This window comes from Mustelus asterias, chromosome 4 (genome assembly GCF_964213995.1).
Source record: "Mustelus asterias chromosome 4, sMusAst1.hap1.1, whole genome shotgun sequence".
NCBI lineage: Eukaryota > Metazoa > Chordata > Chondrichthyes > Carcharhiniformes > Triakidae > Mustelus > Mustelus asterias.
This window is the reverse complement of record NC_135804.1, coordinates 143,628,711-143,653,416: the sequence shown is the minus strand read 5'-3', so window position 1 is coordinate 143,653,416 and position 24,706 is coordinate 143,628,711. Positions and strand designations below refer to the sequence as shown.

Sequence of the window (24,706 nt, the reverse complement as noted above, 5' to 3'; positions counted from 1 at the left end):
TGGTGGGGTCGCGCTATTAATAAGAGATAATATCAGGGTAGTACTGAGGGATGACATAGGCTCTGAGGAACAAAACGTGGAATCGTTATGGGTAGAGATGAGGAATAGTAGAGGGAGAAAGACACTAGTAGGTGTGGTATATAGGCCCCCAAATAATAATGTTGAGGTAGGGAGGGCTATAAACAAGCAGATAAGGGATGCGTGTAAAAACGGAACGGCAATAATCATGGGGGACTTCAACATGCACATTGACTGGCAGACTCAAGTCGGTAAGGGTGGAATGGAGGAAGAGTTCTTAGAATGCTGTCGGGATAGTTTCCTTGAACAGCATGTTACGGAACCGACGAGGGAACGAGCTATTTTGGATCTGGTATTGTGTAACGAGGTAGGTAGAATTAAGGATCTTATTGTGAAGGACTCTCTTGGGTCTAGTGACCACAATATGGTTGAATTCCTGATTCAGATGGAAGAGGAGAAAGTTTGGTCTCAAACCAGTGTCCTCTGTTTGAACAGAGAGAAATATGATAGGATGAGGGATGAATTGGCTAAGGTAGACTGGGAGAGCAGGCTGGCAGGTAGGATAGCTGAGGAACAGTGGAGGATTTTTAAGGAGATCCTTTTCAGTTCTCAGCAAAAATATATTCCAGCAAAAAACAAGGATTGTAAGAAAAGGGAGAACCAGCCGTGGATAACAAAGGAAATAAAGGAGAGTATTAAAATAAAAACAGCTGCGTACAGAGTGGCCAAAAATAGTGGAGAAACAAGTGATTGGGAAAAATTTAAGAAACAACAAAGAGAGACTAAGAAAGCGATAAAGAAAGGAAGGATAGACTATGAAGCTAGGCTAGCAATTAATATAAAAAATGATAGTAAAAGTTTTTATAAATATATAAAAAGGAATAGAGTGGCTAGAGTGAATGTTGGACCCTTGGAGGATGAGAGGGGGGAGTTAATAGTGGGAAATGAGGATATGGCTGAGTCTTTAAATAAGTTTTTTGTGTCGGTCTTCACGGTGGAGGACACAAATAGTTTGCCAAATATTAACGATAGAGGGTTGGCAGCAGGAGAAATACTTAATACGATTAATGTTACCAGAGAGGCAGTGCTGGGTAGACTAATGGGACTGAAGGTGGACAAGTCCCCGGGTCCGGATGGAATGCATCCCAGGGTATTGAAAGAAATGTCAGAGGTAATAGTGGATGCGTTAGTGATTATTTATCAAAACTCGTTGCATTCTGGGGTAGTGCCGGTTGATTGGAAAACGGCTAATGTTACGCCGCTGTTTAAAAAAGGAAGGAGACAAAAGGCGGGTAACTATAGGCCGGTCAGCTTAACGTCTGTAGTAGGGAAAATGCTGGAATCCATTATTAAAGAGGAGATAGCAGGGCATCTGGATAGAAATGGTTCGATCAATCAGACGCAGCATGGATTCATGAGGGGAAAGTCGTGCTTGACGAACATGTTGGATTTTTATGAAGATGTGACGAGGGCGGTTGATGGAGGAGAACCGGTGGATGCGGTGTTTTTGGATTTCCAAAAGGCGTTTGATAAGGTGCCCCATAAAAGGCTGCTGAAGAAGATTAGGGCACACGGAGTTGGGGGTAGTGTGTTAAAGTGGATTGGGGACTGGCTATCCGACAGGAAGCAAAGAGTCGGAATAAATGGGTGTTTTTCCGGTTGGAGGAAGGTAACTAGTGGCGTGCCGCAGGGATCGGTACTCGGGCCGCAACTATTTACCATTTATATAGATGATCTGGAGGAGGGGACGGAGTGTAGGGTAACGAAGTTTGCAGACGACACAAAGATAAGTGGAAAAGTGAATCGTGTGGAGGACGGAGAAGATCTGCAGAGAGATTTGGACAGGCTGAGTGAGTGGGCGAGGATATGGCAAATGGAGTATAACGTTGATAAATGCGAGGTTATACACTTTGGAGGAAATAATAACAAATGGGATTACTATCTCAATGGAAACAAATTAAAACCTGCTACCGTGCAAAGGGACCTGGGGGTCCTTGTGCATGAGACGCAAAAGCCCAGTCTGCAGGTACAACAGGTGATCAAGAAGGCAAATGGGATGTTGGCCTATATCGCGAGGGGGATAGAATATAAAAGCAGGGATGTCTTGATGCACCTGTACAGGGCATTGGTGAGGCCGCAGCTGGAATACTGTGTGCAGTATTGGTCCCCTTATATGAGGAAGGATATATTGGCATTGGAGGGAGTGCAGAGAAGGTTCACCAGGTTGATACCGGAGATGAGGGGTTTGGATTATGAGGAGAGGCTGAGGAGATTGGGTTTGTACTCGTTGGAGTTTAGAAGGATGAGGGGGGATCTTATGGAGACTTATAAGATAATGCGGGGGCTGGATAGGGTGGAGGCGGAGAGATTCTTTCCACTTAGTAAGGAAGTTAAAACTAGAGGACACAGCCTCAAAATAAAGGGGGGTCGGTTTAAGACAGAGTTGAGGAGGAACTTCTTCTCCCAGAGGGTGGTGAATCTCTGGAATTCTCTGCCCACTGAGGTGGTGGAGGCTACCTCGCTGAATATGTTTAAAGCGCGGATGGATGGATTCCTGATCGGTAAGGGAATTAAGGGTTATGGGGATCAGGCGGGTAAGTGGTACTGATCCACGTCAGATCAGCCATGATCTTATTGAATGGCGGGGCAGGCTCGAGGGGCTAGATGGCCTACTCCTGCTCCTATTTCTTATGTTCTTATGTTCTTATGATTAGTCCTTATCCATCATTCTCTCCAATCTATCTATTGTAATTTATACTCTCGCCTTTTGGCCTTGCGATTTTTTTGATTTGTTCACAGGATGAGAGCGACATTTTTTTTGCCCACCGATAATTGCCCTCCATTTCAGAGGCCGTTTAAGAGTCAACCACATTGCTGGGGATCTGGAGTCACACGTAGGCCAGAACAGCTAAGGATGGTAGATTTCCATCCCTAAAGGACATTAGTGAACCAGGTCCATTTTTCTGACAATGGTTTCATGCTCGTCATTAGACTTTTAATTCTAGATTTTTAGCCATAGAGGTTTACAGCATGGAAACAGGCCCTTCGGCCCAACATGTCCATGCTGCCCTTTTTTTCCACTAAGCTAGTCCCAATTGCCCAAGTTTGGCTGATATCCGTCTATACCCATCTTACCCATGTAACTGTCGAAATGCGTTTTTAAAGACAAAATTTTACCGCCTCTACTACTACCTCTGGCAGCTCATTCCAGACACTCACCACCCTCTGTGTGAACAAATTGCCCCTCTGAACCCTTTTGTATCTCTCACCTTAAACCTATGCCCTTTAGTTTTAGACTCCCGTACCTTTGGGATAAGATGTTGACTTACCTATGCCCCCTCATTATTTTATGGACTTCTGTAAGATCACCCATGAGCCTCTTACAGTCCAGGGAAAAATGTCCCAGTCTATCCAATCTCTCCTTATAACTCAAACCATCAAGTCTCAGTAGCATCCTAGTAAATCTTTTCTGCACTCTTTCTAGTTTAATAATATCCTTTCTATAATAGGGCGACCAGAACTGTATTCCATGTGTGGCCTTACTAATGCCTTGTACAACTTCAACAAGACGTCCCAACTCCTGTATTCTGACCAATGAATTCAAATTTGCCATGGTGGGATTCAAACCCAGGTCCCCAGAGCTTGCCCTGGGTCTCTGGGCTACTAGTCCAGTGGACAACACCACTACGCCACTGCCTCCCCATGTGGCAATTATCTGCCTTGCCACCTTTATCCTTCCTTTCAGAGATTTTTGCCTGAATCTTTGGCTTCCTAGATTTTGTTTTATCCTTCCCTCTCCCTTTATTTCGGCCTATTCATTTTCCCCTTCGAGGTGAAGTGCTTCGAAGCAACTTCCAGTGGTGAGGAGCTCTAGATAATGAGCTCTGAAAAAGAGTCACCCAGACTAGAGCCATTGGCTCCATTCACTCTCCACGGATGCTGCCAGACCTGCTGAGATTTTCCAGCATCTTCTGTTTTTGCTCTAGAGAATCATACCTTGTCTGAATATGTTAGTCCATGCCAACTTCTTCTCAGAACATTTTAGTTGGAAATGTTTGTTACCCTCTGCCAGTTTTTGTGTCTCCTAAGGCGCTGACTCATATTGGAGTACAGTTTATGGATGCTGGTTGCCATATCTTCCAGATGGCCATTTTCAGCATTGTCAACTTTGGACAAGTATTAGGGACTGAAATTTCTTCTGGACTTCATGACCTTGACGTCTGAAGCAATGGTTGGGGGGTCCCAATCCTGCACGTGCCCACAGCGGGATCGGCACAGGGATATTCTCGGGCATGGTCTACTAATTGGCCACCTCCATTCTCAACGTCCAATTACAAACAGCGGGTGGGCTCTTGATTCGGCCACCCTGATCAGAAGGTCAGAGGATGAGGGGAGACTTAATAGAGGTGTATAAAATTATGAAAGGCATAGATAGGGTGAACGGTGGGAAGCTTTTCCCCGGGTCGGTGGTGACGTTCACGAGGGGTCATAGGTTCAAGGTGAAGGGGGGGAGGTTTAACACAGATACCAGAAGGACATATTTTACACAGAGGGTCGTGGGGGCCTGGAATGGGTTGCCGGGCAAGGTGGTGGAGGCGGACACACTGGGAACGTTTAAGACTTATCTAGACAGCTATATGAACGGAGTGGGAATGGAGGGATACAAAAGAGTGGTCTAGTTTGGACCAGGGAGCGGCGCGGGCTAATTGTTCTTTGTTTCTCGTTTCAAGGCTTCATTCTATGATCATCTTGCTGGTGCCAGTACAGAGCGAGACTGCGGATAGTTGGGAACCTGTCTCGGGGGCAGGGAATTCATATGGTGTTCGTGGAAGTGGAAATGAATAGGGTTGGGAAGCATTTTCCGATCAGGGCCAGTGTGATCTCCTGGACTCGTTTCGATCGCCTCAGGGGGTCGGAGAGGAATTTCCCAGATTTTTTTTTCCCCATATTGGCCCTGGGGTTTTCACTCTGGGTTTTCGCCTCTCCCTGGAGATCACATGGTCTGGAATGGGGGGGTAGGGTGAGTTAATAGGTTGTGATGAACAAAGCATCATAGCTGTGAGGGACAGCTCGGGGATAGGATATTAGTATGTAGATAGGCTGGAAAATTGGGCAGGGATCCTGGATTCAGGATTCAATCCTGGACCGGGGAGCGGCGCGGGCTTGGAGGGCCGAAGGGCCTGTTCCTGTGCTGTATTGTTCTTTGTTCTTGTCAATGACTCTGAAGTTTCCACAGCCCTTTCGGGTGCTACTTACGCAGGTCAGGGATTGGGATGATCCATCAAGATGTAAGTCACCATGCTTAACGTGAAAAAAAATTCAGGATGGCCAAACGGGCAGGGGGTACACCCTCCCCAGTGCCTGATTGCAGTGGCTTAGGCTGTCTTTCCTGACAGCGAAACACCCTCCTCCCCCCACCCCCCCCCCCCCCCCCCCCCCCGTCCCCCCCACCCTTTTTGGAGCATGGAGTCTCTAGCTCTGATGGTCCCTGGATTGCCTGCTGTATCTGCACACTTACTTTCAGCGACTGGTGCACGAGGTCACCAAGGTCTCGCTGAGTATCCCCCTCTCTCAATTTACACCCGTTCAAGTAATAATCTGTGTATTGCAAATAGGGCCATCAATTCCTGTTGGGATTAGATTGGAGTGAGGCACTGTGTGGGTGGAGTGGGTGACCTCCATTCAAGGTGATAGATCAACTAAATCATCCACAATTGTGGTGTTCAACATAGAATTTTACCTCCCCTCCTGCCAGCAGTATTTTCTATTCCTGCCGTAGTCAGTGGCGTTTTGAAGGGCTCGCTGTGATTTACTGTCCTGCCCCCTCCCTGCCCCCTCTCCGCCCCCTCCGCAATGGTGCCTAAAATCCCATCCAGAGTAACGGACTGCCTGCTTCATCGTGAAATAGTTTCAAATAACTTATGAATCATGAAATTGGTTTCAGAATTTCTTTCACACCAGGCATGCAAACCGATCTTATGAGTCAGTCTTTATTTTGTCCATTCACAGCTTTAGGAAGAGAGTACATTACTTTTTCTTGGCTTTGTTCGTTTTTTTTTTGTCAGAATATCTTTCTTTCAAGTGAGGGCTGGTGATGATTTTGAAAGAGTTGCCCCAGGACAACTAATTAGCCTGACAGTCTGGTGGGACAAGATTAGCATCAGCACAGATAGTCCTACTCCATCTTTGTACAGTTGTACCACTTGGCTTATCTCACAGCCACACCTCCCACACACTGTTGGGCTCAAGACCTCACTCCAATCTAAACCCAACAGGATTGATGGCCCTATTTGCAATACACAGATTATTATTTGAATGGGTGTAAATTGAGAGGTGGATACTCAGTGAGACGTTGGTGTCCTCGTGCATCAGTCGCTGAAAGTAAGCACGCAGATACAGCAGGCAGTGAAGGCGGCAAATGGCATGTTGGCCTTCATAGCGAGAGGACTTGAGTATAAGAATTTTAGACCATAGAACCCTACAGTGCAGAAAGAGGCCATTCGGCCCATCGAGTCTGCACCGACCACAATCCCACCCAGGCCCTACCTCCATATCCCTACATATTTTACCCGCTAATCCCTCTAACCTACTCATCTCAGGACACTAAGGGGCAATTTTTAACCTGGCCAATCAACGTAACCCGCACATCTTTGGACAGTGGGAGGAAACCGGAGCACCCGGAGGAAACCCACGCAGACGCGAGGAGAATGTGCAAACTCCACACAGACAGTGATCCGAGCCGGGAATCGAACCCAGGTCCCTGGAGCTGTGAAGCAGCAGTGCTAACCACTGTGCTACCGTGACGCCCAGGATGTCTGCTGCAATTGCACAGGACATTAGTGAGGCCACACTGGAGTATTGTGTGCACTTTTGGTGTCCTTATCTGAGGAAGGATGTCCCTGCTGTAGAGGGAATGCAGTCAAGGTTTACCAGGCTTATTCCTGTGATGGCAGGTCTGGCATATGAGGAGAGGCTAAGTCGGTTAGGATTGTATTCATTGGAGTTTAGAAGATTGAGAGGGAATCTCATAGAAATTTATAAAATTCTAACGGGATTGGACAAGGTAGATTCAGAAAGAATATTCCCGATGGTGGGGGAGTCCAGAACTAGGGGGCATAGTTTGGGGATAAGGAGTAATTATTTTAGGACTGAGGTGAAAAGAAATTTCTTCACCCAGAGGGTGGTGGATGTGTGGAATTCACTACCACAGTCAGTTGTCAAGGAATAAAACTTTGTGTGATCTCCAGATGAAATTAGATATAGCTCTTGGGGCTAAAGGGATCAAGGAATTATGGGGAAAGGCGGGATCAGGGTATTTAATGACAATCAGCCATGATCAAAGTGAATAGCGGAGCAGGCTCAAAAGGCCAAATGTTTCTATATCGCACTGCCACCAACCATTTACAAGCAATCAGATGAGCCCCACTTCAGGCTTGAGCTGTTGTACTTGTGCAGTGGCAGTATTGCAGCAAGTGTGGTTTAACTGAGGCGCGATTATTGCTGATTGAAAATTTTCCCCAATACCCCGCTATGGTGGCTTGTAATAAAGTCAACATTTGTACTTACATTATCACTAGTGCTGTGCAATCAGTACTGCAGATGTGAACAATTCACATTATCAGCTGCCTCAGCACAGGGTGAAAAATTCCTTTATAATGTACGTTATAATCGGCTGCCCCGTTCAGCCTATATTATAATAATCTGTTGACAGGACTATATTTTGAAAAGGATATAATCTTAAAATAAGAAATAGGCCATTCGGGAACGGAACCAGGAAGCAATTTTTCACACAAATGGCAGTGGTGACCTGGAGCTCACTCCTCCAGAGGACTGCAGGTATTGAGTCAAATGAAATTTCCAAGGCTGAGATTGATAGATTTTTATTCACTAAGACTCTTCAGGGATATGGAGCTTATGTAAATTTTAAGTGAAGGCTCAAGGGCTGAAAAATTTCCTCCTGCTCCGACTGAAAGCGGTCACACTTTTAATAGCTTGTCTCCCTTTCCCTGCAAGCGAGTCCACGCTGCACAACAAATGTCCCCCTCATAACAACTGAGCCATCAATGGATGGAACATAGAATCCCTACAGTGCAGACGGAGGTCATTCGGCCCATCGAGTTTGCACCGACCACAATCCCACCCAGGCCCCACCCCCACAACCCCATGCATTTACCCCAGCTAAAGTTGAAAGCTTATTTATTAGTCACAAGTAAGGCTGACATTAACACTGCAATGAAGTTACTGTGAAATTCCTCTAGTCGCCACAGTCTGACGCCTGTTCAGGTCAATGCACCCGAACCAGCACGTCTTTCAGAATGTGGAAGGAAACCGAAGCACCCGGGAGGAAACCCACACAGACACGGGGAGAACGTACAAACTCCACACAGACCCAAGCTGGGAATTGAACCCGGGTCCCCGGCGCTGTGAGGCAGCAGTGCTAACCACTGAGCCACCGTGCCTAGTCCCCCTGACACTAAAGGTCAATTTAGCATGGCCAATCAACCTAACCCGTACATCTTTATACTGTGGGAGGAAATTGGAGCATCCGGAGGAAACCCGTGCAGACACGGGGAGAACTTGCAAACTTCACACAACAGTGACCCAAGCTGGGAATCAAACCTGGGTTCCTGGCGTCGTGAGGCAGCAGTGCTAACCACTGTGCCACCGTGCCACCCCAGGTGACCAAAGGTAAACAGTTGAAATGGTCTCGTGCACAACCTTGATAACATCAGTCAAAAGCATTTTAATTGCTGTGTGTGAAGGATTAGGGTTAGGGTTAGGGTTAGAATTAGGGTTAGCGTTAGGGTTGGGCCACTCTAAGTATAGAGTTGGAAGATTGAAATAGCGATTCTTTTGTGAAGTAGGGGTTAAAAAATAAAAACACAGTTCATCTGATGGACAAAGGTTTCAAAGTTTGTAAACATGGCTGGGCACAATTGTGTCCTGTGCGAGAACCTCTCCGGCTATGTCGAGGGCATCCTGAAACCCATTGTACAAAGAACCCCCAGCTTTTGTCGCGACACGACGGACTTCCTACAGAAACTCGGCACACATGGAGCAGTTGAACCAGGAGCGCTCCTCGTCACAATGGATGTCTCAGCACTCTACACCAGCATCCCCCATGACGATGGCATTGCTGCAACGGCCTCAGTGCTCAGCGCCAACAACTGCCAGTTTCCAGATGCAATTTTACATCTCATCCGCTTCATCCTGGACCACAATATCTTCACCTTCAACAACCAGTTCTTCATCCAGACACACGGAACAGCCATGGGGACCAAATTTGCACCTCAATATGCCAACATCTTCATGCACAGGTTCGAACAAGACTTCTTCACCGCACGAGACCTTCAACCGGTGCTATACACTAGATACATCGATGACATTTTCTTCCTTTGGACTCATGGTGAACAATCACTGAAACAACTCTATGATGACATCAACAAGTTCCATCCCACCATCAGGCTCACCATAGACTACTCTCCGGAATCGGTTGCATTCTTGGACACGCGCATCTCCATTAAGGACGGTCACCTCAGCACCTCACTGTACCGCAAGCCCACGGATAACCTCACGATGCTCCACTTCTCCAGCTTCCACCCTAAACACGTTAAAGAAGCCATCCCCTACGGACAAGCCCTCCGTATACACAGGATCTGCTCGGATGAGGAGGATCGCAACAGACACCTCCAGACGCTGAAAGATGCCCTCATAAGAACAGGATATGGCGCTAGACTCATTGATCAACAGTTCCAACGCGCCACAGCGAAAAACCGCACCGACCTCCTCAGAAGACAAACACGGGACACAGTGGACAGAGTACCCTTCGTTGTCCAGTACTTCCCCGGAGCGGAGAAGCTACGGCATCTCCTCCGGAGCCTTCAACATGTCATTGATGAAGACGAACATCTCGCCAAGGCCATCCCCACACTCCCACTTCTTGCCTTCAAACAACCGCACAACCTCAAACAGACCATTGTCCGCAGCAAACTACCCAGCCTTCAGGAGAACAGTGACCAAGACACCACACAACCCTGCCACAGCAACCTCTGCAAGACGTGCCGGATCATCGACACAGATGCCATCATCTCACGTGAGAACACCATCCACCAGGTACACGGTACATACTCTTGCAACTCGGCCAACGTTGTCTACCTGATACGCTGCAAGAAAGGATGTCCCGAGGCATGGTACATTGGGGAGACCATGCAGACGCTGCGACAACGGATGAATGAACACCGCTCGACAATCACCAGGCAAGACTGTTCTCTTCCTGTTGGGGAGCACTTCAGCGGTCACGGGCATTCGGCCTCTGATATTCGGGTAAGCGTTCTCCAAGGCGGCCTTCGCGACACACGACAGCGCAGAGTCGCGGAGCAGAAACTGATAGCCAGGTTCCGCACACACAAGGACGGCCTCAACCGGGATATTGGGTTTATGTCACACTATTTCACATAAATATTTCTGCTTTTTTCCTCCTGAGTCTTTATCATGCGATCCTAGAATCAGAATTTATGTCACACTATTTGTAACTCCCACAGTTGCGTGGACCTGCAGAGTTTCACTGGCTGTCTTGTCTGGAGACAATACACATCTTTTTAGCCTGTCTTGATGCTCTCTCCACTCCCATTGTTTTGTTTCTTAAAGACTGGATTAGTTGTAAGTATTCGCATTCCAACCATTATTCATGTAAATTGAGTCTGTGTCTTATAAGTTCTGTTTGTGAACAGAATTCCCACTCACCTGAAGAAGGGGCTCAGAGCCTCGAAAGCTTGTGTGGCTTTTGCTACCAAATAAACCTGTTGGACTTTAACCTGGTGTTGTTAAACTTCTTACTGTGTTTACCCCAGTCCAACGCCGGCATCTCCACATCATCACAATTGTGTGCTCAAGGGCAACAACATACTGTGGCATCGAATATAGTATATCCCTGAACACAAGGCATTCTGAAGAAAAAAAAACAGGAACTGGCCTCAATATTACCTCAGCAAGATCCTGATAAATTATATGGTACTGCAGTCTGACAATGGATAACTTTAAGGATGACATGAAATAACTGAATCCTAAAAACTGAGCGTAGTGGCCGTTATCTGCATCTCTCGGTATCCTGATGAAAACAAGAATATTGCCCTGTATGAATGCTCAACATGCGTCCAGCTGGTTTAGTTCTTTTATGGAACTACACAGTAGGATTTGGATCTGTTGAATTTGCTCCAGCATTTCTCAAGGTAAAGGCACAGCTGCTGTTGTTTTGTGATAACTGTTCTCCCCTTCATTGGCATTTTTATTTGATACAAATCATCGAAATCCTGCAGTTTAGAAGGAGGCCATTTGTCTGATCGAGTCTGCACCGACTCTCCAAAAGAATATCGCATCCAGACCCACCCCTGCCACCTATGCCCGTAACGCCCTGCAATTACCATGGATAATCCATATAACCTACAAACCTTTGGATAAAAGGGGCAATTTAGCTTGGTTAATCCACCTAACCTGCATACCTTTGGACTGTGGGGAGAATGTGCAAACTTCACACAGACTCTGACCCAAGGCTGGAATCAAACCTGGGTCCCTGGCACTGTGAGGCGGCAGTTTTAACCACTGTGTCACTCTGCTGCCTTATAGATGCATCTTGTTAGACTTGGTAGCTTTCTACTTGGGATTCAATTTTAATACTACTTTAAATATTGATGGATATCTCTCTGTAACATTAATAAGATTTGGATTCTCTCATAGAAACAAGATTATACTTCCTTTTCCTGGAACTTTCAATGTTGTGATTACCATCAAAAGTGAATTGCACATTTGGTTCTTTGACAAATGTTTATATAATTTAGAAAGTATATTAGACCATAAGACATAGGAGCGGAAGTAAGGCCATTCGGCCCATCGAGTCCACTCCACCATTCAATCATGGTTGATTTCAACTCCATTTACCCGCTCTCTCCCCATAGCCCTTAATTCCTCGAGAAATCAAGAATTTATCAATTTCTGTCTTGAAGACGCTCAACGTCTCGGCCTCCACAGCCCTCTATTGGCTCATATAGGCCGGAATTTTACCAGCACGTCCATCCTGGAATCGAGGTGGGCGAGGCTCGCAGAACGGAATTCTCCATTGGCCTCGGGCGGGATTTTACGAGCCTCATCCGAGCTCCGTACACTCTTCAGTGGTGAGATAAGTTGTTGAGGAGAGATGCTTCGGACTCTTATATTACCCTGGTTGCTTTAATCCAGCTAAAGCCTATAAAAAGCTATCTGGAGGGTGGTAATATTTGCTGGTTGCTTCCTTCCTTCAGGAAACACTGGATCAGTTCTTCAGAGCATTTATTGTTTTTCTCAACCTCAAGTGAAAGTGATCATCCAAGGAGTCTGCCAGATCCGGAATAATTCCAGAAAAGCGTTTGAATTCACTTCATGTGCAGATTCCATATGTTCACTGTAAAAGTCTGCTTCATTCACTGTTAATCTTTATGAATTGCCTGTATGGCCTTTGATCATGAGTACATTGCTGGATAAATACCATATTCAGCAGGTCCCCCAAGATGTTTCTTCTGATGTTGTCAAGACCTTCTTTATTCCAGGCCATGGAGCTCATGTGAGTGAAAGAAGGGCAAATGGACCCTAATCTTGGGGTTTCTGCTAATATTGCTCAGACTTGGCCGCGACCTGTTGCGGCTGTCCATATAGGACACCTCTGGAAAATGTGAACATCCAAAATTTGCTGTTCAACCAAGCTGTGCCACCCTGGACTACTGCACCAGTGTAACAATTCGAGAAAAATCAATGGATAGAGAGAAAAAAATAAATAATTGTGCACATTCGGAAGCTAATATTTAAGTTTAAAGTTTATTTATTTAAAATTTAAAGTTTATTTATTTATTGTCATAAGTAGGCTCATATTTTTTAAAGTTTAAACTGCAATGAACTGAAAATCCCCGAGTTGCCACATTCCGGCGCCTGTTCAGGTACACGGAGGGAAAATTTAGCATGGCCAATTGATGCGCGACAATCAAGCACGAGGTACAAGGCTTCAGCGATTGAAGGCTTTTATTGACAAACAATGGAACTATCTAACACGAGTTCACCAATCCAGACTGGAGGGGTCCCGCCTGAGCAGAGGGTCTTATACCTCTCCCCAGGAGGCGGGGCCCGACCGGGATGTGCCATAACAGCATCCACCACAGGTATATTAATCCCACAGTGTAAACACCCTAACCCAACAACAACATTATAACAACCCCACAGTGGCAACACCCTAACCCAACAGTAACATTGGAATAACCCCACAGTGGTAACCAACGATGGTTCACCACACCAATGCACCTAACCAGCATGTCTTTCGCCTTGTGGGAGGAAATCGGAGCACTGGGAGGAAGCCCACGCAGACATGGGGAGAACGTGCAGACTCCGCACAGACAGTGACCCAAGCCGGGAATCGAACCTGTGTCTCTGACGCTGTGAGGCAGCAATGCTAATTATTGACATCAGTACTTTTGGAAAGTTATCAATGCAGCCATCTTTTATTATCATTAAGGAGCTATCTCTTTGACCCCATTTTTGAGAAGTGGCTCCTATTCAGCATATGTGAGACCAACGGAACTGGAAATATAGGCCTTTAAGGTCTTTGGTGCTGAAGATTCAGGTCTGCAGAAGTTCTTCAACTTCATGAAATTTGGCTACAATTGTATTGCAGGCAACAAGTTATTTAATTTATTGCAAACCGGCCTCATGATAATGTCTTAATGTCTTACTGGCTTTTCTGAATGATGGCTCATATTCGCTGTGCACCCATGGCATAAATGAAGGAACTGTTTGTGACGTTGGTGTACCTTTAAGAGATTTTTTTAATATCATGCTTTCTGCAGCTCACAGCCTTAGCTGACACCATTGATGCCGGGTTGTCTACTAGGTGCCCTGTATTGCTCCTTAAATGGCTTAAATGGGGGTTGTTTAGTTTTACTTTGGGAATTAGTTTTATGACCCTGCATTGTCAGGAGGAAGAATGTTTGCAGGTCAGGTGACAGAAGTTCTTTCATTCAGTTCTGAGCTGCAGGTTTTAGTTTTTAGTTTTAGAAGGGACATCAAGCGAGAAAGAAGTCTCTCTCTCTCTCTTTCTCCCTGGTCTTGGGAAATCCTGCTGGTTAGCTAAAAGTCTTCCTGGAGTAGAAAATCTGCTGTTGGTGGCTTCACCAGAGTCTCTCCCTGGTGTTCTGGGGAGCTGTTTTGACTTCAAACTGTTCTGAGTGTATTAAGAGAACCGCAGGATTCATCCAATGGACTCAGTTCCAGTATCACGTGAGCATTGGTCTTTCCTGCGGACGGATTTTGTCTAAAGAAAGTTTTCGTTTTATTGGAACATCTCAGATATATTTGTAAAGGGTTATACGTAATTGTGGTTCTTTTGTTTTCATTTGTAATTGATAAAAGTTATTGCTAATTTTCTTTTCATACATGTTAATTACAATCTTAAATAAACTTTGTTTGATAAAAACTCCCTAGTGGATAATTTGAATCATACCTGAAGTGAAACCTATCATGCTCATCTTAACCAAATTCAAGATACAAACTTGTGGTTCAGGTGGGCTCCATAAAACACTTTGGGGTTTCTGACCTGAACCATAACATGTTCGATCAAAATCCGGATGGTTTCAAAGTATCACAGACAAATATTGAGCTGATTGCAAGATAGCTCAGTCATGTTTTCACCTTGGGATAGTCCACCCCGCCATGCCGCATGAAGACTCAGACAAGTAGGACTAAGTATACTTTGTGACACCCTGGTATTAACACCAGTCAAGAAGCTCTGTACTAAGGCTGAATAAAACAGATTCCTGCATGTACCTGAAACATACTCCACATGCGCTTCCAATCATCAGTTTACCACTGGCAATAATGCAGTTTTCATAGAATCCCTTCAGTGCAGAGGGAGGCCATTTGGCCCACTGAGCCTGCACTGACAACAATCCCACCCAATCAAGGTGTTTTGTGTGTTGTCTATTTCCAACCTCTGGAACTCTGGGTGCTCCAGTTTCCTACCTGTGTTTCAGCTGGCCCTATTTGACTGGGGGTGTGTGGGTGGGGGGGTGGGGTATGTGGGGAGTTGGGCAGGCAGAGATTGATCAGCACTTTGAAGAACTGAATCCTCAACCCTCTCTCCTCCTCACAGCCTGCAGCTACTAACTAGCTCCTGTAGATGTCCAGGGATTTGAGTGGAGACAGACCCTTGCCTGCCACTCAAAGGCATGCAGACTGCAGTCCAGATTCTTATTAGCCGGGTGCCCCCGAAGGCCAAATGTGAAAGCGCCTCCTGCAAACTGGAGTCCAAGGTCACACAGCTTTACCCAGAGTTGGGCCAATAAAATTGAGTGTGCTTGTAAACTTGGCACAAAAAGTGTAATTTGGATCACAAAAATATTACGATGCTGCCTGTGTCTGATAAAAAAGACTTTTTTCTCCGCAGCAGAACAGCAGCAGTAAACATGGCACTGATTCCAGGACTGCCTGTTTATAAAGCAGAGCATACAGTTTATTTTGTGCGAGACCATCTGCTGTAGCTCCCTGCACATGTGCGTGAGTCGATTTAATCGCTTCACCCCAACAGCGGAACTTGGAAGAAACTGACAAAGCCAGGGGCCTGCGTGGCAGGATGATTTGAGCGGAGACGTTATCCAGGACTTTCTCCTTCTTTATCACCTACGTTTGGGCGGGATTGGAAGAGGAGGATGGAGGTACGTGCTGCTGGATCAATGCCCACTCCCGGCAGTCACTGTCAGGTGGACATATGCCAAATGTTTGGCCATTTTCACCTCAGTAACACTGGATGACAGGCTGTTACTGAGGCCAGGAATGTCTGTACACAACAGGTGTCTGGTATTGCCCAGCAATGTGGAATGCAATAATATGAAACATAAAAGGGACTTAAACATATCCCGGAATGATTGATGGACGTTTTTGGAATGCCTGATTTATGATTTTTTAGGAAAGGCACCAGGTGGCAAGTCCTAACCCACCACATGTCCACCAACGGTCAGACCACAGAGGAAATACCAAAGAAGATCTGATGTTATATTGCACTGTGCCATAAACTTATAAAGTAGTGTGTGTTCCTTGACCAGTCACCTGCATTCCTAATAGTTAATTGGAGTCTGTGCCCTGCTGGAAGTTCTTTCAAGCAGCTGAGTGCTTGATATGGAGAATCCTTTCATTCACTTTGCGACTGAAGGTTAAGTGTGGAAAAAAAGTCACGGGCTCCAACCTGATGGAGTGTGCTGAAATTTGACAGCAGGATTGGGTGAATCCTTAGAGTACAGGTCCACAAGTCCTTCAGAGTGGCAGCACAAGTGGAAAAGGTGGTGAAGAGGATATATGGAATGCTTGTCTTCATCAGCTGGGGCATCGAGTATAAAAGTTGGCAAATTATGTTACACTTATATAAAATGTTGGTTAGGCCACATTTGGAATTCTGCGTCCAGTTCTGGACACCACATTACCAGAAGGACGTGGTGGCTTTGGAGGGTCTACAGAAAGGTTTTACCAGGGTGTTGCTTGGTATGGAGGGTATTAGCTATGAGGAGAGATTGAATTAACTGGGATTATTCTCCCTGGAAAGACGAAGGCTGAGGAGTGACCTGATAGAAGTTTATAAAATTATGAAGGGCATAGATAAGGTGAACAAATGGAAGCTTTTTCCCAGGGCAGAAATGACAATTACAAGGGGGCACAAGTTCAAGGTAAAGGGGGTAAAGGTTGAGTGGAGATGTGTGGGGAAGTTTTTTTACACAGAGGGTGGTGGGGGCCTGGAATGCACTGCCAAGTGAGGTGGTTGAGGCAGACACATTGGCGACATTGAAGACTTATCTGGATAGACACATGAACAGGCGGGGAATAGAGGGATACAGGCGGTTGGTCTGGGTATAACAACGTGATCGGTGCAGGCCTGGAGGGCCGAATGGTCTATTTCTGTGCTGTACTGTTCTTTGTTCTAACTGTGCACAACACCACCTTCAGCAAGAACTCCACATAAACATGACATTATCCACATGAGCAAGTATGAAAGCAAATTAGTGCGGATGCTGGAATTTGGCATAGGGCCATCCAAACTCGAAACGTTGTCTCTATTCTCTCTCCACACATGCTGCCAGACCTGCTGAGATTTTCTAGCATTTTTTGTTTTTGTTGCACATGAGCAAGTATTTTGAATAACATTTACTCGCATTGTTCCCATCTCTCTCTAATTCCCAAGTTGCAGGTGTGCACAGGCCTCATTCGGATTGTGGAGAATTCCATGAAGCTCTGCTCTTTGAGGAGATGCTGACTTGCTGAAAGTGGGTATTGTTTCCGTGCTGTTTGCTGCTGAATCCCAATCACAAGAACTGCGGATGACTTTCTTCTCTTGCTGCTTTGAAGCTGCCATGTTTCATTTTGTTTTTGCACAACCGCACTCATTCTTCTGTGCTGATTTTGTTTTATCATGCAGCTATTGCTATGGCACAGCTACAACCCAACCTCATCCACCTTATCTCATAGAAACATAGAAGATAGGAGCAGGAGGAAGCCATTTGGCCCTTTGAGCCTGCTCCATCATTCATCACGATCATGGCTGATCATCGAACTCAATAGCCTAATCCTGCTTTCTCCCCATAACCTTTGATCCCATTCACCCAAGTGCTATATCCAGCCGCCTCTTGAATACATTCAATGTTTTGGCATCAGCTTTTTCCTGTGGTAATGAATTCCACAGGCTCACCACTCATTGGGTGAAGAAATGTCTCCTCACCTCCGTCCTAAATGGTCGACCCCAAATCCTCAGACAGTGACCCCTGGTTCTGGACTCCCCCACCATCAGGAACATCCTCCCTGCATCTACCCTGTCTAGTCCTTGCAGAATGCTGAACGGCCTGGATAGACTGCTTGTGGGGAAGATGTTTCCAGTGGTAGGCGAGACTAGCATCCGAGTGCACAGCCTCAGGGTAAAGGGACGAGCCTTCAGAACCGAGGTGAGGAGGAATTTCTTCAGGTGGTGAATCTGTGGATTTCATTGCCACAGAAGGCTGTGGAGGCCAGGTCAAAGAATCATAGAACTCTACAATGCAGAAAGAGGCCCTTCGGCCCATCGGGTCTGCACCGACCACAATCCCACCCAGGCCCTACCCCCATATCCCTACATATTTTACCCGCTAATCCCTCTAACCTACGCATCTCAGGACACTAAGGGGCAATTTTTGCATGGCCAATCAACCTAACCCACACATCTTTGGACTGTGGGAGGAAACCGGAGCACCCGGAGGAAACCCACGCAGACACGGGGAGAATGTGCAAACTCCACACAGACAGTGACCCGAACCGGGAATCGAACCCAGGTCCCTGGCGCTGTGAAACAACAGTGCTAACCACTGTGCTACCGTGCCGCCCCATTGAATATACATTGAGTATACTTAAGACAGAGATAGATAGGCTCTTGACTGGTAAGGGGATCAAAAGTTATGGGGAAAAGGTGGGAGAATGGGGTTGAGAAACTTATCAGCTATGATTGAATGGCGGAGCAGAGTCAATGGCCAAATGGCCTAAATCTGTTCCTATATCTTATGGTCTCAGTTGCTCAGCATTCAATGGACTCTCCTGAATTGGGAAAAAGAAAGAGGATTTCAAGGCAGCCATCCATCGCCTCCTCACCTGCTTTGTCATGTCTGAGAGAGCTGAATTTACTGTCTCCACTGGCACTCTGCCATCTACTAGAGCCTGACTCCAGGCAACATCTAGCCCAGGGCCAGCCTCATCCATTCCAGCGAAAATTACCACGACGTTTCAAATCAGGCACATCAAATGGGCAGGAACTGGCCCATCAAGCTTGCTCCACACCATGCTGGCTCGAGCAGCACGTCTAAATACTTCTTTCCACCCACCACCGTAACCCTCCCACCCACAGCAATCCCCTGGCAATAGGATAAAAAGATGCCGCTTTTATCATCAGTGGTAGTTCTCCTGACCTCACTAATGACACACGTGTAGTCAGCAGGGCTCCAACAACCACCCTCTGACACTTGAGAATCAGAGAGATTTCCACCAATCAAGCCACAAGAACAGAGTATTTCATGAAACGCTTTCATCATGCATCAGTCTGCAGTGCCAGTCTATTTGAGGGGCTGGCAGACTTGATAGATGACAACTAAAAGACCAAGATAAATCTTGCAGGGCAACTAGGGAAGGTGGTGCAGGGAGGAAATGCAAGGATTAACCCTTGAAGATCTTCAAAAGTCCCTTCTAAGAATGAATATACATTGTACGCTTCTAAAAGGTGCAACGAGTTTAATTTTTTGCCAAAGTTTTATGTTTCCTTCAATGGCTAGCTCCTTGCTATTTTCCCTTGTTGGCAGCAGAAGCTTTGTGTGGTCAACTTCCTTGTCAGAGATCATAGAAGATCATAGAATCCCTACAGTACAATAGGAGGCCATTCAGCCCAGCAAGTCTATACTGACCAGACCCTATTACCATAACCCTCATTTATGCTGCTAATCCCCCTCAGAGTCCCTGGGTCAATTAGCATGACCAATCAACCTAAGCCGCACATCTTTGGACTGTGGGAGGAAACTGGAGTGCCCGGAGGAAACCCATGCAGACACGGGGAAAATGTGCAAGCTCCACACAGACAGTCACCCGAGGCTGGTAGTGAACCTGGGTCCCTGGCGCTGTGAGGCAGCAGTGCTAACCACTGTGCCACCATGCCGCGTCCTTGCTCCTTCCTCCTGCCAATGATGTCAAGGGATCTTGATGAAAGAGACCTCTCTGGAAAGAGCAGGATCCTCTGTGAGGATTCTCACTTGGGATTTTGTGACTCTGGCTATGCAATTCTATAGTTTCTGTTTTAACTTGAGATAGCTTTACTGTTTCTAATTGAGATCAATGACTGGGGTTCGGAAACTCAATGCAAATAAGTCTATTTGTTTGTGATGCTAAACCAAGGGGCGGCAAAATAATCTGAGGGGGCAAATTCAGAAATGTCAGAATGAGCTGGACAAGACATGAAGGTGGGCAGGAAAATGGCAGATGAAATTTAATGCAGACTAACGTGTGAAATACTATATTTAGGCAAGAATCATCGAATCCCGACAGTGCAAAAGGAGGCCATTCGGTCCATCGAGCCTACACTGACAACAGTCCACCCAGGTCCTATCCCCTTAACCCCACGTATTTACCCTGCTAGTCCTCCTGACCCTAAGGGGCAATTTAGCATGGCCAATCCACCTAACCCGTACATCTTTGCAGTGTAGGTGGAAACTAGACCACCCGGGGGAAATCCACGCAGACATGGGGAGAACGTGTAACCTCCATGCAGACACTGTCCCAGGTGTCCACAATAAGAAGGATAGATGGTCTTTGCATATTCACTATGAATGGTTGAGTATTCATGACTAACATTTGGCAGGAGGCACGGTGGTACATTGGTCAGCACTGCTGCCTCACAGCGCCAGGGACTTGGGTTCGATTCCCGGCTTGGGTCACCGTCTGTGCAGAGTCTACACGTTCTCGCAGTGTTTGCGTGGGTTTGCTCCGGTTTCCTCCCACAGTCCGAAAGACGTGTTGGTTCAGTGCATTGGCCATGCTAAATTCTCCATCCCTCTGAACAGGCGCTGGAGTGTGGCATCTAGGGGATTTTCACAATAACTTCATTGCAGTGTTAATGTAAGCCTACTTGTGACACTAATAAAATAATTTTTAAACAGTAGCTTTTGTAAGCTCAATGGTGTAAAGCAGCAATGAACATTTTGAACAAGATAGCTCAAACTTTAGGGGACTGGATGACTGGTATGAATTCTGAATAGTACCAATAGTTACAGGTTCAGTTCCTGTTTTGCTGATGCAGATGCTTCCTCACCCTCCCCTTGTGAGTGGAAAGCAATAGTAAGAACTCACTAACAAAAGATGCTAACAAAAATGGCTTGGGATGATCAACAAAGAATGAGCCAGGGGTTTAACTTCAAGCAGTGCATACATGATGATGTGCTACAATACAACTCAGAGGTCTCCCAAATAAACATGAATTCATTTTCAGTGATGTTACTTAAGGGAGGAATGTTAGCTACAATACCAGGAGAATATTCCTTTTCTTTGAACAATGCCACAGGATCTTTTATATTTCTGAGAAGGCAGATGAGATCTCATAAATATCTATCCAAAATATCAGTACATCTGATAATGCAACACTCCCTCTATATTGCACTGAAAGTCTTCTTTATGTGCTCAAGGTCCTAGTATTGTGAATTCATGACCTTCAAACTCAGGATTTACTAACACCTGTAGTCTCTATAGATAGTCAATACTTGTAGTCTCCATACACGTTCCAAACTACCTCTATTTTCATAAATAAAGTTCAAACAATGACGAGACTGAGCACAGGAATGAGATAGAGAATCTGGTGAACTGGTGCAGCAACAATAATCTCTTCCTCAATGTCAGTAAAACAAAGGAGATAGTTGTTGACTTCAGGAAGTGGAAGCCGTGCCTCTGTCTACATCAGTGGGGATGAAGTGGAAATGGTCAAGAGCTTCAAATTTTTAGGTGTCCAGATCACCAGCGACCTGTCCTGGTCGTTCTACGCTGATGCTATAGTTAAGAAAGCCCACCAATGTCTCTACTTTCGAGGAGGCTAAGGAAATTTAGATGTCCGCTACAACTCTCACCAACTTCTACAGATGCACCACAGAAAGCATTCTTTCTTTGGTATGGCTCCTGCTCTGTCTAAGATGGAAAGAAACAACAAAGGATTGTGAATGAAGCCCAACCATCACGCAAACCTGCCTCCCATCCATTGACTCTGTCTACGCTTCCCACTGCCTCGGAAAAGCAGCCAGTATAATCAAGGACCCCATGCACACCGGACATTCTCTCTTCCATCTTTTTCCGTCGGGAAAAAGATACAGAAGTCTGAGGTCACGTACCAACCAATTCAAGAACATCTGCTGCCATCAGACTTTTGAATGGACCTACCTCACACTAAGTTGATCTTTCTTTACACCCTAGCTGTGACTGTAACACTATATTCTGCAATCTCTCATTTCCTTCTTAGGAACAGCATGCTTTGTCTGTATAGCGCGCAAGAAACAATACTTTTCACTGTATCCCAATACATGTGATAATAATAAATCAAATCAAATCAAAATCAACAACAATGCAGGTGGAAAGGTCTTGGTTTGATTTGAGTTTTTAGTGAGTTGTCTGACCTCAGCTGAAGTTGTGGAGTGGGTGTTGAATTTATCACGAGTGTCCCTGGCTAGAGATAGGACAGAGTCGACATGTCCTACTACTCCAATTACTACCCAACTGACTCCTGGCAGAGGGTGCACTCATTTGGATGCTGGGTGAGGTTTTTATTAGTAGTGGCTGCCATGACAATTGGCGACGCTCTTCCATTTCGCTTCAGGACAGTGGCCACTTGAAAAAGATGGTTAGCACTGCTGCCTCACAGCGCCAAGGACCTGGGTTCAATTCTGGCTTCAGGTGATTTGATTTTGATTTATTATTGTCACATGTATTGGTATGCAGTGAAACGTCTTGTTTCTTGCGTGCTAGATAGACAAAGCATACCGTACATAGAGTACATAGGGGAGAAGGAAAGGAGAGGGTGCAGAATGTATCATTACAGTCATAGCTAGGGTGTAGAGAAAGATCAATTTAAGAGAAGGTAGGTCCATTCAAAAGTCTGACAGCAGCAGGGAAGAAGCTGTTCTTGAGTCAGTTGGTACGTGATCTCAAACTTTTGTATCTTTTTCCCAATGGAAGAAGGTGGGAGAGAGTCTGTCTGGGGTCCGTGTGGGCCCTTGATTATGCTGGCTGCTTTCCTAAGGCAGCGGGAAGTGTAGACAGAAAGATGGGAGGCTGGTTTTCATGATGAACCCGGCTACGTTCACGACCCTTTGTGGTGTCTGTCTGCGTGGAGTTTGCACGTTCTCTTGTGTCTATGTGGGTTTCGTCAGGGTGCCCCGGTTTCCTCCCACACTCCAAAGATGAGCAGGTTAGGTTGATTGACCATGCTAAATTGCCTGGGTGGGAATTGCCTGGGATAGGGCCTGGGTGGGATTGTTGTCAGTGCAGACCCAATGGGCTGAATGGCCTCATCTGCACTGTAGGGATTCTATGATTCTATGAAAATATGATGAATTAGCCATGTTAAATGTGTGGGGTTACGGGGATAGGGTTGGGCAGAGGGCCTGGGTAAAATACTCTATCAGAGAGTCAGTGCAAGCTCGTTGGGCTGAATGGCCTCATCGGCACTGTAGGGATTCTATGATTCTATGAAAATGTCCAAAGCTTGTTGGGTCCAACACGTTGAAAACGTCCAAAGGAAAAGGAGAGAAAGTTGGAGCAGCAATTGTACTATCCTGATCAATCAACAATCACATTTGTTATCATTTTACCATATTCTAAAGTTGTTTTTAGCAATAGTGTTAACATTTCACCGAATCTAACTTTTAGGTGGCAAAGGTAGAAAGCAGTGGTATTCTGGAACTTTCCCATTCCCTGCTCTATTCCAAGAACATTAATCAAAACCACGGGAGCTTGCAACCAAAGTTTTAAAGAGAGTACTTGGAAAAATTTCCCTTGGACTGTGTAACATTATATTCAGTGCATTAGATTTTTGGGATGGAATTTCAAACTACTTCAGAGAATCATAGAATTCCTGCAGTGCAGAAGGAGGCCATTCAGCCCATCGAGTTTGCACCGACAACAATCCCACCTTAGCTCACATATTTACCCTACGAATCCCTCTTACCATAGCATCCCGGGACACTAAAGAGCAATTTATCATGGCCAATGCACGTAAACCACACATCTTTGTACTGAGGGAGGAAACCGGAGCACCCGGAGGAAACCCATGCAAACACGGGGAGAACGTGCAAACTCCACACAGGCAGTGCCCCAGTGACAGTGAGCCGGGAATCAAACTCATATCCCTGGAGTTGTGAGGCAGCAGTGCTAACCACTGTGCCGCCCTTACTTAATAGATTACAGCAGAGTTCAACACCGTGATTTAGAGTTTATGATTCATGGCTGCAAATCCAAATACAAGCCAGGGCTAGAAAGCTTTCCTCAATAAAGAGCTTGGGGATTAGTTTTCAGCTGACATCCATCGAAAGCCAAGAAAAGATCACCGGAGCAACAATTCTTCTGAGTTTCTAGGTCTATGTTAGCCTGTACTTAAAGTTACACAGATGAGAAAGCAGCAACAAATTGGGTATAAATGGTGCCTGTCTATTTGAGTTTGCCACATATACAGGCAGCACGGTGGCACAGTGATTAGCACTGCTGCCTCACAGTGCCAGGGACCTGGGTTCAATTCCGGCCTCAGGTGACTGTCTGTGCGATGTTTGCATGTTCGCCCCATGTCTGGGTGGATTTCCTCCCTCAGTCCAAAGATGTGCGAGTTGGGCTGATTAACCATGGTAAATTGCCCATTAGTGTCAGGGGGATTAGTAGGGTAAATATATGAGGTTACATGGATAAGGTCTGGGTGGGATTGTTGTTGGTGAAGGCTTGATGGGCTGAATGACCTCCTTCTGTACTGGAGGGATTCTATGATTCTCTGTCCATTTTTATCTAAACTGTGGACAAAGGGACTTGGTTGGTCTGCGAGGTGGGGGAAGAGTGGGTGGCATTAGGGATGAAGGATCACCAGGGAAGACACGGCTCCTGTCAC

The 24,706-nt window shown here is 45.9% G+C and overlaps 1 protein-coding gene and 1 non-coding gene across 2 annotated transcripts in view; one reads left to right on the top strand and one right to left on the bottom strand.

Moving 5' to 3' along the window:
• The window catches only part of LOC144493175 (NALCN channel auxiliary factor 2-like), a 487,956-nt gene that overhangs the window by 90,539 nt on the left and 372,711 nt on the right, over positions 1 to 24,706 (bottom strand). The gene's annotated exons all lie outside the window — the stretch shown is intronic.
• LOC144493245 (U4 spliceosomal RNA) lies at positions 7,462 to 7,596 on the top strand. The gene has a single exon (XR_013497700.1). It is a non-coding gene; the product is annotated as a U4 spliceosomal RNA (small nuclear RNA).